The sequence below is a fragment of the Xiphophorus couchianus genome, chromosome 20 (assembly GCF_001444195.1).
Source record: "Xiphophorus couchianus chromosome 20, X_couchianus-1.0, whole genome shotgun sequence".
Lineage (NCBI taxonomy): Eukaryota > Metazoa > Chordata > Actinopteri > Cyprinodontiformes > Poeciliidae > Xiphophorus > Xiphophorus couchianus.
This window is the reverse complement of record NC_040247.1, coordinates 1594813-1609368: the sequence shown is the minus strand read 5'-3', so window position 1 is coordinate 1609368 and position 14556 is coordinate 1594813. Positions and strand designations below refer to the sequence as shown.

At 37.2% G+C, this 14556-nt stretch overlaps 1 protein-coding gene and 1 long non-coding RNA gene across 12 annotated transcripts in view; one reads left to right on the top strand and one right to left on the bottom strand.

Moving 5' to 3' along the window:
- The window catches only part of ptprt (protein tyrosine phosphatase receptor type T), a 319822-nt gene that overhangs the window by 270560 nt on the left and 34706 nt on the right, over positions 1-14556 (bottom strand). The window lies entirely within an intron of this gene.
- Positions 7399-7692, top strand: LOC114135656 (uncharacterized). Its single transcript, XR_003593630.1, has 2 exons — positions 7399-7533; positions 7624-7692. It is a non-coding gene; the product is annotated as an uncharacterized LOC114135656 (long non-coding RNA).

Below are 14556 nucleotides of genomic sequence, written 5' to 3'. Positions count from 1 at the left end.
TCCACGCACATAAACACACTAATTAGACATATGCTTTGACACACAACCATTTTAATTTGTTCTGAAGTATCTGAAATGGGAGAACCTCATTGGTGTACTCAAGTATATCTCTTAATCCCTTCTTTCTTGTTTTTTGATTATGCTTTTTGTACTTTTCATTTTCAGATCAAAAGTACACCACAACCAGTGTTGAGAAGGTCACCTTTGAGTGGCATAAAGTAAAATATTTTAAAGGAAGTCACAACTAAGTGAAGCGGCCAATGATACATCAAGTTAAAGTCAAATATAATTGGTAGTATTGATTTTGAGTAGGTAGTAACCAGTGATAGGCACTAATTGTAAACACTAGCTTTGCTAACGCTAAAGCGCTACACCAACACAGGATTTAGCTAAAGCTAATGCTAAAGCACTAACTTCAATTCCAATTATATCTCCTCTTAACATCACTTTAATTTTAACACTATAACTTACCGTACATATTGTACAATACCCGTAGATATTGCATGTATGTCTACATTTTATCTGTATTTATTTATTTTGTTCCCGTATGTCTCTTGTTGGAAACAAATTAGGAAATTTACTAGGGGGAAAAAAAGAGATAAAACTGAGGAGAGGAAATGGAAGTGCTGCGTAAACAGTTTTCACCCACTTCAAAATAAGAGCATCCAAGAATTTAACAATCGACAAACATAAAGATAAAGAAAAGTCAAACATGATTCCACTAAAAGTTTAGAAATCAGACAAGTAAATTAGTACTTTAGACTAATGTGAGTGTTGTTAGAGGAAGTGTGCCCACCACTGGCTGTAACTTTCTATCCATCCATTGTTTATGACCACTTATTTATCCAAACTCTCTGCAGAAAGACTCCAGACTATTTGTCAAAAATAGCTAAATTAAAACTCTATTCATGTGTAGAAAACAAATTATCTGGATTTATAAGGAGGGAAAAGCACCAGCAGCCCTATCAATGTTATAAACTGCTGAGCTAACCAGTCAATTTATAAATCTATTACACGCAGTGGATCTGTACTGCTGATATTTGAAGGACACTGGGGACTTTCTGCCTTTAGAATAACAGAAACTTTAAGCACCTGGCAGTAGTAAACTGTATTTCTAACATTAATATATTCGACGACTTAATAACCTTGACAGCTGCAGCTCATGGAGGAACAATTCTACCAAACATTATTTGGAAAAAAGCATCTTTCACCTCTTTCAGCTGGACATAATAATTTATAACAATTAACAAAACTTCAATAGCAAGATGTGTTGTAGAAAATTGAAATGTGGGAAAATGTTGGGTTTAACTGCATTATCATTGCATCAGATCGTTACCTTGACTCAGCATGTTTTATGGATTCAGTTTGCAGTGAGCATTTTTGAGCTAAAACAAATGTGACATTCAGAAGAAATAACTATAAATTTAGAGGCAAGTAAATATCCAATATAAAGTTTGCATAAACTGTTACCAAATATATGATTTCAGGATTTTTGCTATCCTGTTTGGAATTGGCCCGACTTGGCCAATTTCTCTCTCTTGTAAAAATTTCTGATTCTTCAAACTCAAGTTGTTACAGCATCTCTAAACTCCCGTGAAATTTCCAACTGTCTGTTTAAAACTCCCATGTTCTAGCACAGTAGATAAAAAAAAGAAAAAATCTAATGCAACCTCGATTTTTTCTCTTCAGGCAACACCAACTGAGAACTGAAATGAAACCAACCTGTCTTCTGTCTGCGCCCGTTTCACAGAAACAACCTCAAGCAAAGGTTGAAAACTAATATAACATCTTTTTACTAAAATTTATGAAAATAGCAACTATAAATTAATCAATACTGAGATAATTAGGCTTCAGTGCCCCCTTGCTGCTCAGAAATCTCATTAGCAATGAAAAGAAATCACAGTGATCTCATTAGAACAGAGCCGTAAACAGGGAAAGAGGGGATTGTGAGTAATCCATCAATATTCAATATCGGATCTGCAATTTTAAAATCATGATGAGAGGAAAGGCAACATGAGGCAACTGTGTCTCTGTACAACACTTCCACTCCCTGCGCAAAAACATAATTACACACATTTTCAGCTTCAGAAAACAATTCTGCAACAGGAACGTAACATCTGCTGTATGTGTGAATGTCTGTGATGACAACTGTGGAAATATTGGGAGCTGAAGTGTGTTGAAGTGTAACTTTGACAATGCATGCATGTGGTAATGTTTTATAAACCTGAAGCTTTTTATCTCAACTAATTATAAAAATGACCAACTGATATCAACACATGGGAACTGACAGCGCCTTAAAGCCGGATCCATTCATCCGTAATGCTAAATTTGTTTTGACTTTTGCCATAAAGCCTTTTTTTTAAAACCAGAGTATGAATTATTCTTGTAATGACCCTATAAATCCGAATCCCTAAATTTAATGTAACGTTTCTCACTTTACAGAAAGAAAAATGTTGAGAATAAAAATTTAAATAAGTATAATTATGTGCATAACTGAATATCTTCTGAATAAATACTGAATATAAATGTAATTTTGATTAGATTTTTTTTCTTATAAGAATTTGTGAAACCACAGATAGAAGTCCATATATAAAAATTCTCAACTTTCAAATGATTATACTTATTAAATAACTATATTTTTCTGCTGTAGTATTATTATTATTATTATTATTATTATTATTATTATTATTATTATCAGATGTTACTGAGGAATCTCTGATTAAATGTTCCCTGTGGCATTCATCAGCTTCAACCTCAGAAAGTCATTCAGGAAATAAGTTTTATGACTCATAAAATGTGTCATTTTAATGGGAAACAGTGTTTGACTACAAGATGTTGTAGGAATTCAAACACATTAGAAAACAGAGCTTTGCCATTCTATAATCTATAATGTGAGGGAGATGCAGCTTAGTTTGCATCCAATAGTCTCAGCTGTGAATGAGTCGGTGGAGAAGGAAATCTTTGTTTTGAAAGTCAGAACATTTGCTTGTTTACTTGATGTGCATCTTGTTACATGCTCGTACTTTGCTTCCGCCTCCTGATTGTTTATTTTTGTTTTATTGTTGGCACCTCTGACGGTTCACCGGTGGGGGGCGGGGCTTAGCCAGCCCAGGTGTTTTAGTTGGGCTGGTGGCGCACCTGAGAGATGATGAGTGATGGTGGCGTGTGTGAAGCTGCGGTAGCAGCGGAGTTCGACAAAGAAAAATTGATTAAAAACGGTGCGGGAAGGCTCTGGATAAAAGAGAGTACCTTCACCTCGGGACGGATCCACCCAGAGTGAAGCGTCGGAAGTTTTGGCCGGGAGGTTTATCTTCGTTTGTTTGGATTTGTTTATTTATTTTTTTTCTTTTTGAAAACCGGCTGGACGCTAAGAATTTAAGCACCGGGGAAGTTACACGCCTGCCAAGTCCAACCACCATTGAAATCACCAGAGGTGCGGATGTTTTAAGGAAAAGAGAAAAGAAAACTATATATATATATATTTAAATACAAAGAAAACATAAAAACTATTAAACAAAACGCCTGACATATGAGGAATCGCGAGGGCTGGCCTTCTCCATGGATGAGTTCTGGATTGAGGAACGTAACCTACGGATCGGACGTTTAAGGTAAGCCCCACCACACTGTGTGTTCCGTCAGGTGCCCTTTTGTTTCTTTTTCTCGGTTTCTTTTGTTGGAAAACATTACGCACTTAATGTTGCGGCCCCTCTCTCCCGTAATCTGTATAAAGGAACTAAGAACGAGCCAGGGTGAGGGTAGCGGGTCGTAACAGTCTGTGCAGCCGACTACCTTAGAAACGCTTGTGTTTGTGAGCAGACAGAGTTCTTCTGTTCACAGTTCAGGCTTTTTCACCTGCAGGTTTCTTTGGTTCCTTTTTATCATAAACAGAATTATTAACAATTAAGTATCAAACCGCCAGTGTGGCATGAACTATGCACATAATACACCATTCTCTTGGTTATTACTGACATTAAAAGAGCCCAGCATCACCAGAGAGATTAATTATTCTATTCATTTTTATGCAGAGTATCTGATTAGGTATTAATGAATTACTCAGAGTGATGGTGGAAATCAGGTCCAGATGTGAAAATTCACATGTTCTGATCGAGCCAATGAAATCTCTTGCAAAACTTCCCTTTTCCCCATTAAGAGGAGGTAATTATTGTCAACAAATAAATGGGAAACAGTGAAATAACAAGGACTTCTGTTGAGATGCAGTTTATTTTGTTGTCAAAAGCCCTTTTAGCAGAACCTAATGAGCAGAAGGCCTTTTCCTTTCGCTGCTAATGGTCTGAAGATTTGATGCTAACTGTAAAACTTTGGATGCATTTTTACTGTAAAGGAGCCGTTTCCATTACAGATGTGTGCAAAACTTGGACGATATTCCGCTAATATCAAAAAACACTATTTTACAATTGCAGGGTTCCCATTAAAAAAGAAACGCAATTAAAATCAGATATGAATAAGTTTGTTCACTCAACAAGTCATTAAAAACATGCCACTTCCTGTCGTCTTCTTTGTGTTTTACGCCAGTGGCAACGTCCGGTTGTTGATCATGTGACTCGTGTGATTCTTGAAATAAATAAAATCTGTAATCAGTGGGGGAAACTATAACACTCTTTACACAGGAGCAACATACACTCAGTCACATTCACAAACATTTATACACAAAAGCCAATCTTTTTATATACAATAGATTGGCAACAAAAGTTGTCAACCAGTGCATTGCTCAGGGACACATCAACATTTCACAGGAAGAAACTGGAACTGAACCTACAATCACCCAAGATACACAATGTACTAAACCTTTACCGGAAAAAGTGTTAAACTTGATAATTGACAATAACTGGCAATATATCAGGTTATTTTTTTTAAATACATTTTTTATTGAAATCCGCTTTAAATGTAGTTTAAAAAATAAGCAAAAAAAGTCCAATTAATATGTACAAATTTGTCTGAAAACCTACCATAAAAAACAAAGGAGTGAAAGACAATAGTGTCACAAAGAAAAGTTATATTTTAAATCAGTGGAAGATTAAAACTGCAGAAAGAATGGAACAAAAAAATTTGAAAAATGTAATTAAATAAAATACAATAAAATAAAATACTAGTGACACAAAGTACACTAGAAGTTACCGTCTAACGATGTAAAATTAGCCTGATTAATTTAAATGCAGTGATCAATAAGACAAGTCCAAAACAGCAGATAATCACATTAGTGTACTCCATGTTAAAATGATACAATGTTTCTTACGTATTAATGAATATTCAGGGTTAATTAGCAAACAGGCTATTGGGCAAACTTGGATTAATGCTAAATTTTCTGCCTGAACTCCAATCAGCCGTTTTACGATTCGACACATATCATATTAACTTTGTATCACCACAATTTTTACACTCAAATAGACTCAATGCAAACAACCTGGCTCCCATCCACAAACACTCGAAACATAACAAGAGAAACAAAAATAACTCCACAGCCCTAAAATACCCACATGAAAAGCATCCTGGCTCTCTCATGCTAACTTCTGTGCTCCCTCAAGGCACAAATGGAGACCATTAGAGGTTTTCATGTCAGCCGGCGCAAACACAGAGCGACAGGACTGAAACCGGGCGGGAGGCTCCCTGAGGCCGCCGGTTTTTAAGGAGTCTGTTTGCTGCTCACTTAGATAACATCTACTGATCCTGAGTGCCAATCTGTGTTCAAGTGTCTGCGTGTGGGAGCAAACCGAGGACAAGTGGCTTTCCTGCAGTGCGGAAAATCCTTGGAAATACCCAGGTCCAAGTTTGGTCAATTTGAAAAGGGCTCAAGTATGGATCAAAGTGATGAAAAACCCAACTCCAACTTACTTTTTAATCTAATTCTTGTTTTTATTTACTACCTTATATAGAAACGATCAATTCTGATTGTTCAGTTTTTAAGCACAAAGTGGAGATGGACAGAGAAAATCAGATCTGTGTAAACCTTCCCCAGCTCTCCAGTTTCTGTGACATGTTGGGGTCATTAGAGATGGAAAGAAATGGAATAAATTTCCACCAAAAGATCTAAGAAAATTTTCTAACAAAGACATTCAGAAGTTTTTTTTAGAAAAACTTTTACATTTCTGGGTTTTAAAAGTAAAAGATTTGCAAGAAAAACCTTGCAAATTTTTTTTTTTGGATTAATCACAGAAATTTTGTAGAAAAACTTGTAAATTTCTGATCTTAAAAAGTAAAAAAAATGCTAGAAAAAACTTGTAAATTTATGAGCTTCAAACGTCAAAAAGTTGGTAGAAAAAAATACATTTTTGATTAAATGCAGAAATTTTCTAAAAAAACTTTTACATTTCTGAATTTGAAAAGTTTATTCATATAAATATTCTAGAAAAAAATGGATTTCTGAGTTTAAAAAGTGGAAAAATTCTTAGAAAAAAACTCAAATTTTGATAATTTTTCTGGAAAAAAAACGGGAATTTTCAGGTTGAAAAGTTGAATTTTTTTACTTTCTAAACTCTATTTCTAAGATTTTTCTAGAAAATTTCTGAGATTAATCTAAAAATTTCTGAGATTACTTTGGCACAAATCTACTCATATTTTTTCCTGTCTACAGTGGCTCTGATTCCCCATTGTGTGTTTTTCTTAGTTAACTCATATTCGATTAAACATACTTTATAAAAATAAATCTCGTTGTTTTATAGAAACAATGAATTCAGATTGACCAGTTTTTAAGTGCAAAGCGTAGAGGAACAGAGAAAATCTAAAAATCAGTTTAAACCTTTTCAGGCCGTCCTGTTTCTGTTAGTTAACTCATATTAAATCTGCTGTCAGCTAACAGGCCAGGATCTTTAAACATTTTCATTTAGTCATTTAACAGCATATGCCATCTGCATACACACACTCCTTACACACACTCTGCCCTAAGGCCACGGAAACTAAACGTTATTATTGCCACTTCAATAAGCCTGGATAACATGGAGAGACTTTTTCAGTGCAAAATAACAGGAGAGGTTTTGTGGATGTAAAAAAAAACTGTGATGTTCACATTGTACTGTTTTCTGTTTGAGCCAATCCTAGTCACGCCCCTCATTTCCGTTATTCCTCGCACCCGTGTTGCTTCTTGATTGTCTCCCTTCTTAAGCCTCTCTCAGTCGCAACCACGCTGCCAGATTATCGAACACTTTCAGCAAGTAGTTTTCCAGCACTTTTACCTCGCCCTCATAGTTACTACCACGCTTTGTTCCTCGGACCTGCCCCTTTTGCCTTGCCCTTGTCGGACTGTTACTATCGCCCTTCTGGATCTCGACCCACGCCTGTTTCAGTTACACCGCTCTCGCCCACTCCCACGGATTCTGCCCTTAGCCCCGATCGTGCATGATCTCGGCCCGTCTGACTGAGGATTCGGATCGGGATTTGGTTCTGCCTAACTAGTTTGTACGCTGCCCTGCATCAGCGCTTCTCTCCCCAGGCACTTCCTGCCGAGCTCTGCGTCAGCGCAGCATCTGCGCTCCTCCTTGTTCCTCAGCCGATCACTTCAGTTACTGATCGCCAAGCCAGGTTAGTGTTCCCTTCACACACACGCAGTAACAGATCCTTTTGTTGCCATTTGTCCAGTCACCGATCTCTCCTCTCCGCCCCCCTTCGCAGTGCTGCAGTGGACGATCCTGCGTGCCCGGTTTAAGCTGCCTTTTAATAAATATCAGAGTTTACTGCTCACTCTTGTGTCGTGGCTAATTTTCTGGGTCCCTCTAGTGAACCATTACACAATCTCCTGAAAAAGATGATTTGATGGACAGAAATTATATAGGTATTTATGTAAGAAGGTCTTTGGACTCTAATCTGAGTCGTTTTTTTCATTCAGGTGTAAAGACTTGACTACAGTTTTGTTGTTGCTGTTTAGCTAAATATATGATAATTTTTTTATGGTCAAACAGTCCATGGAGTTGACCAAAGGATTGTTTGATCTGTTTGCGCAACATTTGTCTTTAAAGATCCAAAAGGCATCAGAAAACATGTCATTTTCATCTATATTTGGCTCTTGCTAACAAAAATTTAAGTTTTATTTTAAAGCATCAAATATTTTGTTGTGATATTTCATTAATGCAACATTCAGGTAAAACGTTTTCCTATTACGAAGTAGATGGAGACCAAATCTGATGAGAAAAGTTGTCTGTTGTTTCCTAATAGTGTAATTTGGTCAAAAATCACTAAAAATATTTCATAACTGAGATAATTGCAAAGAAAATAAGTTAAGAACCAAGAAAGCAACTAATCTGCAGAGTGTAAGCACTACGGGGCTTGGTAATTGTTTTCCCATCTATCTGTTCCTGGGGGTGTGTAGGTGTGTGTGCAGGAGTGTGCAAGCGTGTGTGTGTGTGTATCACTGTCTGCTAAAGTCCCAGAGTATTGTCCTGAAGGCTCCATTCTGACTTCAATTATCTGCAACATGAATCAATAGGGGACCTTCCACGTAACATTTAGTTCTGCATGAAAGAGCGCAGAAAAGAACAAGGCCACAATTCGCTCGCTCCGCCGTTCACAGACACACTTCATGCTTCATTACGACACTATATTCACAAAAGAACACCGCCAATTCACAGAAGAGTCAGACTAAAATCCACAAAAATGTCTGAGGGTATCCCTGTAGACAATGAAATTTGTTTCTCTGGACTAAAGGGTAAACATGTATGAGATTAAGAGGAACACAAGTTGTTTCTGTTTGAGATGACAACTGACAGGAAGAAGTCGCAGTGAATCAGAGGAGTTATTTTATTTTTCTCCTACAGTAAATCTTTTTTAATCTACCTTAAAACACACTTTTCAGTCCAAACAGGTAGATGCTTTCAGAAATGAAAGCTCAACGCCGTCAAGCACGGTTTGGGTCAATAGTTGCTTTTATTTGGAGGAATCAGAGTGTATCACCGAGAAGCAGATCTCTCCGAGTCTACATTCACACCATCCAGGTTTATTCTGCTTTAATCGAACTCCAGCTCGTTTGTCTGTAAAGTCTTGTTTGCTTGTTGAGGTGTGAAAGCACAAGCCAACTCTACTGCGGACAAAAAAAACGAACTCTAGTCTGCTTACAAACCTCGGTCTCGTTCCGGTTGAAGTCTGGTGCGGTTCTAATGCATATGTGGATGGAAACAGACCAGACATCCCTCCAGAAACAGGAAGTGGACTACAACGCAGGGCATTCTGGGTAAATATAACCAAAACAAACGAGCAAGTTTAGCACTATCGTTAGAAATGGTTCATGGTTTTTTACCCAAGACTAAAGATAAATCCTCCAACCACTAAAATCTGATGCTACTCCATTTTTGTTTACATTCTGTGAAAAAGGAAGTTGCTCTGAATGTTTTCATGTCGTTTCCTTTAGTAGCTCTTTGTGCAGCACTCCCACAGGCTAGGAGGGGAACAGTTCCTTCAATTAGCTTGGTTGGTTTGACAGTGCAGAGTGAAAACAAACTACAACAGCTGAAAATGTGAAAAATTTAGCAATTCTGGTCCCCAATCGAACTGAGTCTACTGAACTCTCAGGTGTGAAAACACACAGCAGACAAATGTGACTCAAATGCGACTTTTCCACTGCAGTTTGAGTCACCTAATTCCAATCTTTTTACAAAATGAAATGATTTGTGCCACTTCCTTATAAGGACCTATATCAGATACGAATCCAATAGTTTCCAAACCATCTGCAGTCAGAACGGTCATGTGACATTTTATCCGACTACAAGAAGCCAGACGCTGGTAACCTGGACGTAAACAATAGCTGAAAATTATAATTATCAGGCTGAGGCGGTTCACACAGATGTGCGTTAGATCCCTGAGACAGTTTTATTTGGTGTAAAACAGAAAAATCAACCCAGGCTCCCAAATATGTATATTTTTCTGGTGGTTTATAGAGTCATCCTCAAATGAAAGATGTATTAAATAAGTAATGTGGTTTTTTTTTAACCCAGATCCATTTAATTTCCCTTTCTGAAATATTAGTGTTTTGTTTCTGTTCTTCTGAGAACCCTCTATAGCAGAGCCCAACTAAAGGTAGAATATGTCACACCCACACCTTTTATTCAAAGTGTAAGTAGTAGCTCACACTTTATAGAGTATTAATATGCATAGCATGCGAACTGTGGCATAGTTCTTTGTTAACTATGCCACGGTTAACAGAATGCTAACTGTGGCATTCACATACACATGCATGAACAAAACAACAAGGAGGTTTGATCTCATTAACACTCTGCATGCTGATTCGGGTTCAATATAGGAAATATTGAGACAGAGAAAAATCCTGAACAAGCAAAATGAGTGTTTTGGCAGAAGAGTCAGACTGCAGCTTCTTTCCAACTGAAAGGTATTATTATTTACATTAGCATAATGAAAATGTTTCTTCACGCCCTAATTGTTATTTATCCTGAACTTCACACCTGTTTTTCTCTTTTATTCTAATTTTAAACAAACTGATATTTTGCTGTGTTTTACAAAGCAAAGCAGATCACAAATAAATAAGCACTAAAATGATTAACATAAAAAAATATCCATTATATATCCATTTAATTTTGCAGGATTGCAGATGGTACCTCCATCTGTCATTGAGTGAGAAGCTTTGTACAGGTGGTCAGTCCAAACACTGGGACATCCAGGTAGTGTTGTAGTCAAGACCACCTAACCCAAAACCAAGTCAAGACCACGACCAGAGTGTATCGAGACAAGACCAAGACTTTTAGAGTCCGAGACCGAGTTAAGACCAAGACCAGCGCCCCACGCTACATTAAAATGTGAAATATGATCAAAACTGTTTCTTAAATTGATCTAAAAGATCCACATTCCCATAAAAACAGCTAGATATGAAATAGTTAGAGCAGAAATAAATTCAACCATGATCATTATTAATTCAAACTCTTCTTTATTCTGCTTTGCTTCCATCTCTATGCCACAATTCATGGAAGTCTCATGCCATCCCAAAAAGATAACGCCCTGGGCGGTTGCCCATATGGTCCATGTCAGAAACCACAACTGTCTGCACCATGAAACATAGAAATTAGGGCAATGCAAAATCATCACTATGCTGTCCCCATTTTAAGGCTGTAGAACTAAAAATGAAGCAAACAACAAAAATTCCTTAAAAATCCCATTCAGCAAACCTTTCTTTTTTATGATGCGTATCATACCTCTCTTGTGTCCAGCTGTACCATCGCCACCACATAAAAACAATTAGAGCCTTAGGAATAAGCCGCGTAAAAACACCTCTAACTCATGTAAACACAGACGCAGGCAGAAAGGAAGAAAAGTGTCTGCACACACTCTTTTCCAGTACATCTGAATACACTCCACACACACTCCACACGCTCTCTAAGGTGCTCATTAGGGGAGGTAGCAGGTCCAGACCTCGCCCCAAGAAAAACCACAAGGGTGAGCAAACCACCTCCCCATCGGCCCCTCATCACTTTTTATCTTTCACCTCTGAATCATTCGCTTTTTATTTCCCTCTGCTCAGGTTTTCCTCTCACATCATATCACTCTACTGTCCTTTACTGACCTTTTAACTGTTTTGATCTCCATCTTTTTTTGCTTTCACACACTTTTTCTGATGCTTCCTGTCTTTAAGCTCCCTGTTTATTCATCGTTTTCATTCATCTCACTTGTCTGTATTTAAATCCTTTTTCTTCTCTAATCTCTTCCTATTTTTCCCAGTAATTTCAACCTCTTTGCTTTTCCTTTGACTTTGAAACTTTTCCTCAAGAGGGTTTATTTCCATGAAGATACCTTCATTAAATGATTCAACTACTTTATACATCTGAAAACTAGCACAGATGTTCTAGCACGCTGCTTTCCCTATAAAAAAAAGTTTTCAAAAATACTTTCAAAGAAGTGGAAATCGCCTGCCACACTGCGGAAGCGGACTACGGTGCTGGGCATTCTGGGTAAATGTAACCAAAACAAACACATGAATCTAGCACTATTAGGAGAAATGGCTTTGGGTCTTTAGCTAAAGACAAAGGAAAAATCCTAAAACCACTAAAATCAGACACTAGTCCAGCGTATTACAAGCCTGGCGGGCCACCAGGCTTTTCTTGCTCCCCCACCAGGCTATGCATCATTTGTTTCTTCTAAACAGTGTTTTGTATACACCAGCAGCAGTAACAGTGCAGACAGATTATGGATTATAGATGACAAATTTAAATGGGCGCGTTGATCTCACACACTATTATTTCCAAATTCTGAATCCTGCTGGTGCACCTCCACATTTTTGTAACTTTTAACATTTTTAAAACAAAAACACAGTTGGCTACTAATACTAGACAGCGCCCTCACCAGTGGGCTTAGCAGGTTTTCTAGGAAACCCTGCACTCCATTTTTAATTACATTTCATGAAGGAGGAAGTTGCGCTCAGTGTCCTCTTTAGAGTGTTGTTTTCTTCAGTGGTTCTTGTTACAGCGCCCCCAAAGGCGAGGAGGGGAACAGGGTTTCTCAAAGGATTTGTTTGGTTTGACTCAGTGCATTGAGAAAGAGAACAGCAGCAACTGTAAATGAAACAAATGTTGCAGTTTTGGTTCCCAACTAAGTCTACTGGACTTTCAGGTGGGTAAACATCCTAAATGGTTCTCTATTTGGGAGTGAAGAGAAGAGTAAAACTAAAACCTGCAGGACAAACGTTACCTTCTTTACGCAGCTAAAAGACAAGATATTTACCTTTGAAGGTAATCACTTGGTGACTGTGAACACTTTGATTAAACTCTGTTAGTTATTAAAGTTTGGAAGATCAGTCCAAATTGTCGAAAACAAAACAAAGGTAATTTTCTATCAAAATTACACACTCGTTTTGCTTTGAGACGACTAAAATACCTCAAAAATTTGAGACGAGCAACTTTTATGACAGTTTATGGAATAATCACATCCCAATTGATGCAAAAGATTTTGATTTCTAATTTATCAAAGACTATTCACATTTTAAAAAGATTGAAAATGAATGGGAACTTGTTTACTTTAGTTCAGAATGCTAAACTGTGATGACATAACCAAAACGTATAAAAAACTTAAAGGCCCATCAAAAACACCATGAGGGAAAGTTTTATCTGTGTCAATTGTTCCGACTTCATTCCTACCATTCTGGACTTTTTGGGCTCAGATCAGCTTGTAAAATAAAATAAAATCTGATTAATACAAATTTGAGTCATCAATAATAATTCCACAATAAAAATGTGTGAAATTAGCTTTATTCTGGTTTTCTCAGTATTCCGGCAGATTTGTTTGCCTTCTGTTTGACATTTTGTCATCATAAGGAGTGAACATGCAGCAGTACTGCTTTACAGTCTGGTAAATGCATTTCTTGTGCATTAACGAAAGAAAACCTTTGTATGTTTTATTGCGTAACTTTGGCTTCACCACAAGGCAGTTTTGATGGATTGAACAAAAAACTATGATGACATATTCGTGATATGTTTGGCTTTGAATAGTGTAAAAACTAACTCCAGAAAAACCTACAGACACGAGTTGAACTTGTAATGTTCTGAGTCAGTTGTTTTCAACCATTTCATCACTCAACACACACAGAAGGCCACAGAAGTGCATGACCTGCTAACACGCTGCACATCAGCTCATACATAATTTCCCTTTAAGCAAAAAGCCAACTTAATCCCTGTAAATATTCAGAACAGAAATGTGTAGGTTGAAGAGGCCTTTCACTCCACACCTCTGCTAAGCTTAATAATCTATTTAAATTAGCTGCATCACTAAAGGCTCCTCTCAGCCTGGATGTGGGCAACGCGGAGCATTTGGCCTTCATTTCAGAAAGTGAAATATTAGCAGATCTGGGTTATTTAGAGCACTTTTAGTTTGATTCATTTTTTTTCAATGCAGTGCTAGACTGTTGAATTGTGATCAGATTTGATTATTGAAATATCTAAAGCCTTTGATCATTTTCCTGTTTCTGCATGCACACAATTTATTCGGGCTACACATTGACCTTTTGTTAATTTGCATAAAGTATGGGTTCAGGGGAGTTAAATATGTATGGTTGCATGTACAATCTCAGAAATCTTCATCATCACCCGCTGAACCTTGAAAGATTTGAGCTCACTTCATTTTCTATCTTCATCTCAGCAGTGGGTGGAATTTAAACAGAAATATGAGATGCAAGTCTTCTGTTGTTGTATTTATTATGTGGGACGTCAGGTTTCAGCAATCACAGAGGTGAACAAATACTGGGTTTATCAAATTAATACAACTTCTATTGACAGGTTAAGTTAGTGTAAAGAAACATTGTCTCTGATTTATAATGCAAGGTCCCCTTTCTTTAGTTCAAAAGAGGTCATAAATTAAAATATTAGGTCTCTCTGTCATAAGATTTTAGTTTTAATTAAAAAGATCAGGTTTCCTGTTGTGAAATTATGTTTCTGATTTAATGAGCCCAATCTTTTCTTGTCAAATGGATCTATCTCCCTTCGATAAATGGGGCTCTATTTAAAAAGGCCCAATCTCAATTTCTTAAAGGTGGTTCTATTTGAAAAGGTCCAATCTCCACCCAATCTCTCTCTCTCTTGGTGTTAAAATGGGAGAGACCATTTAAAAGACATTTTCTAC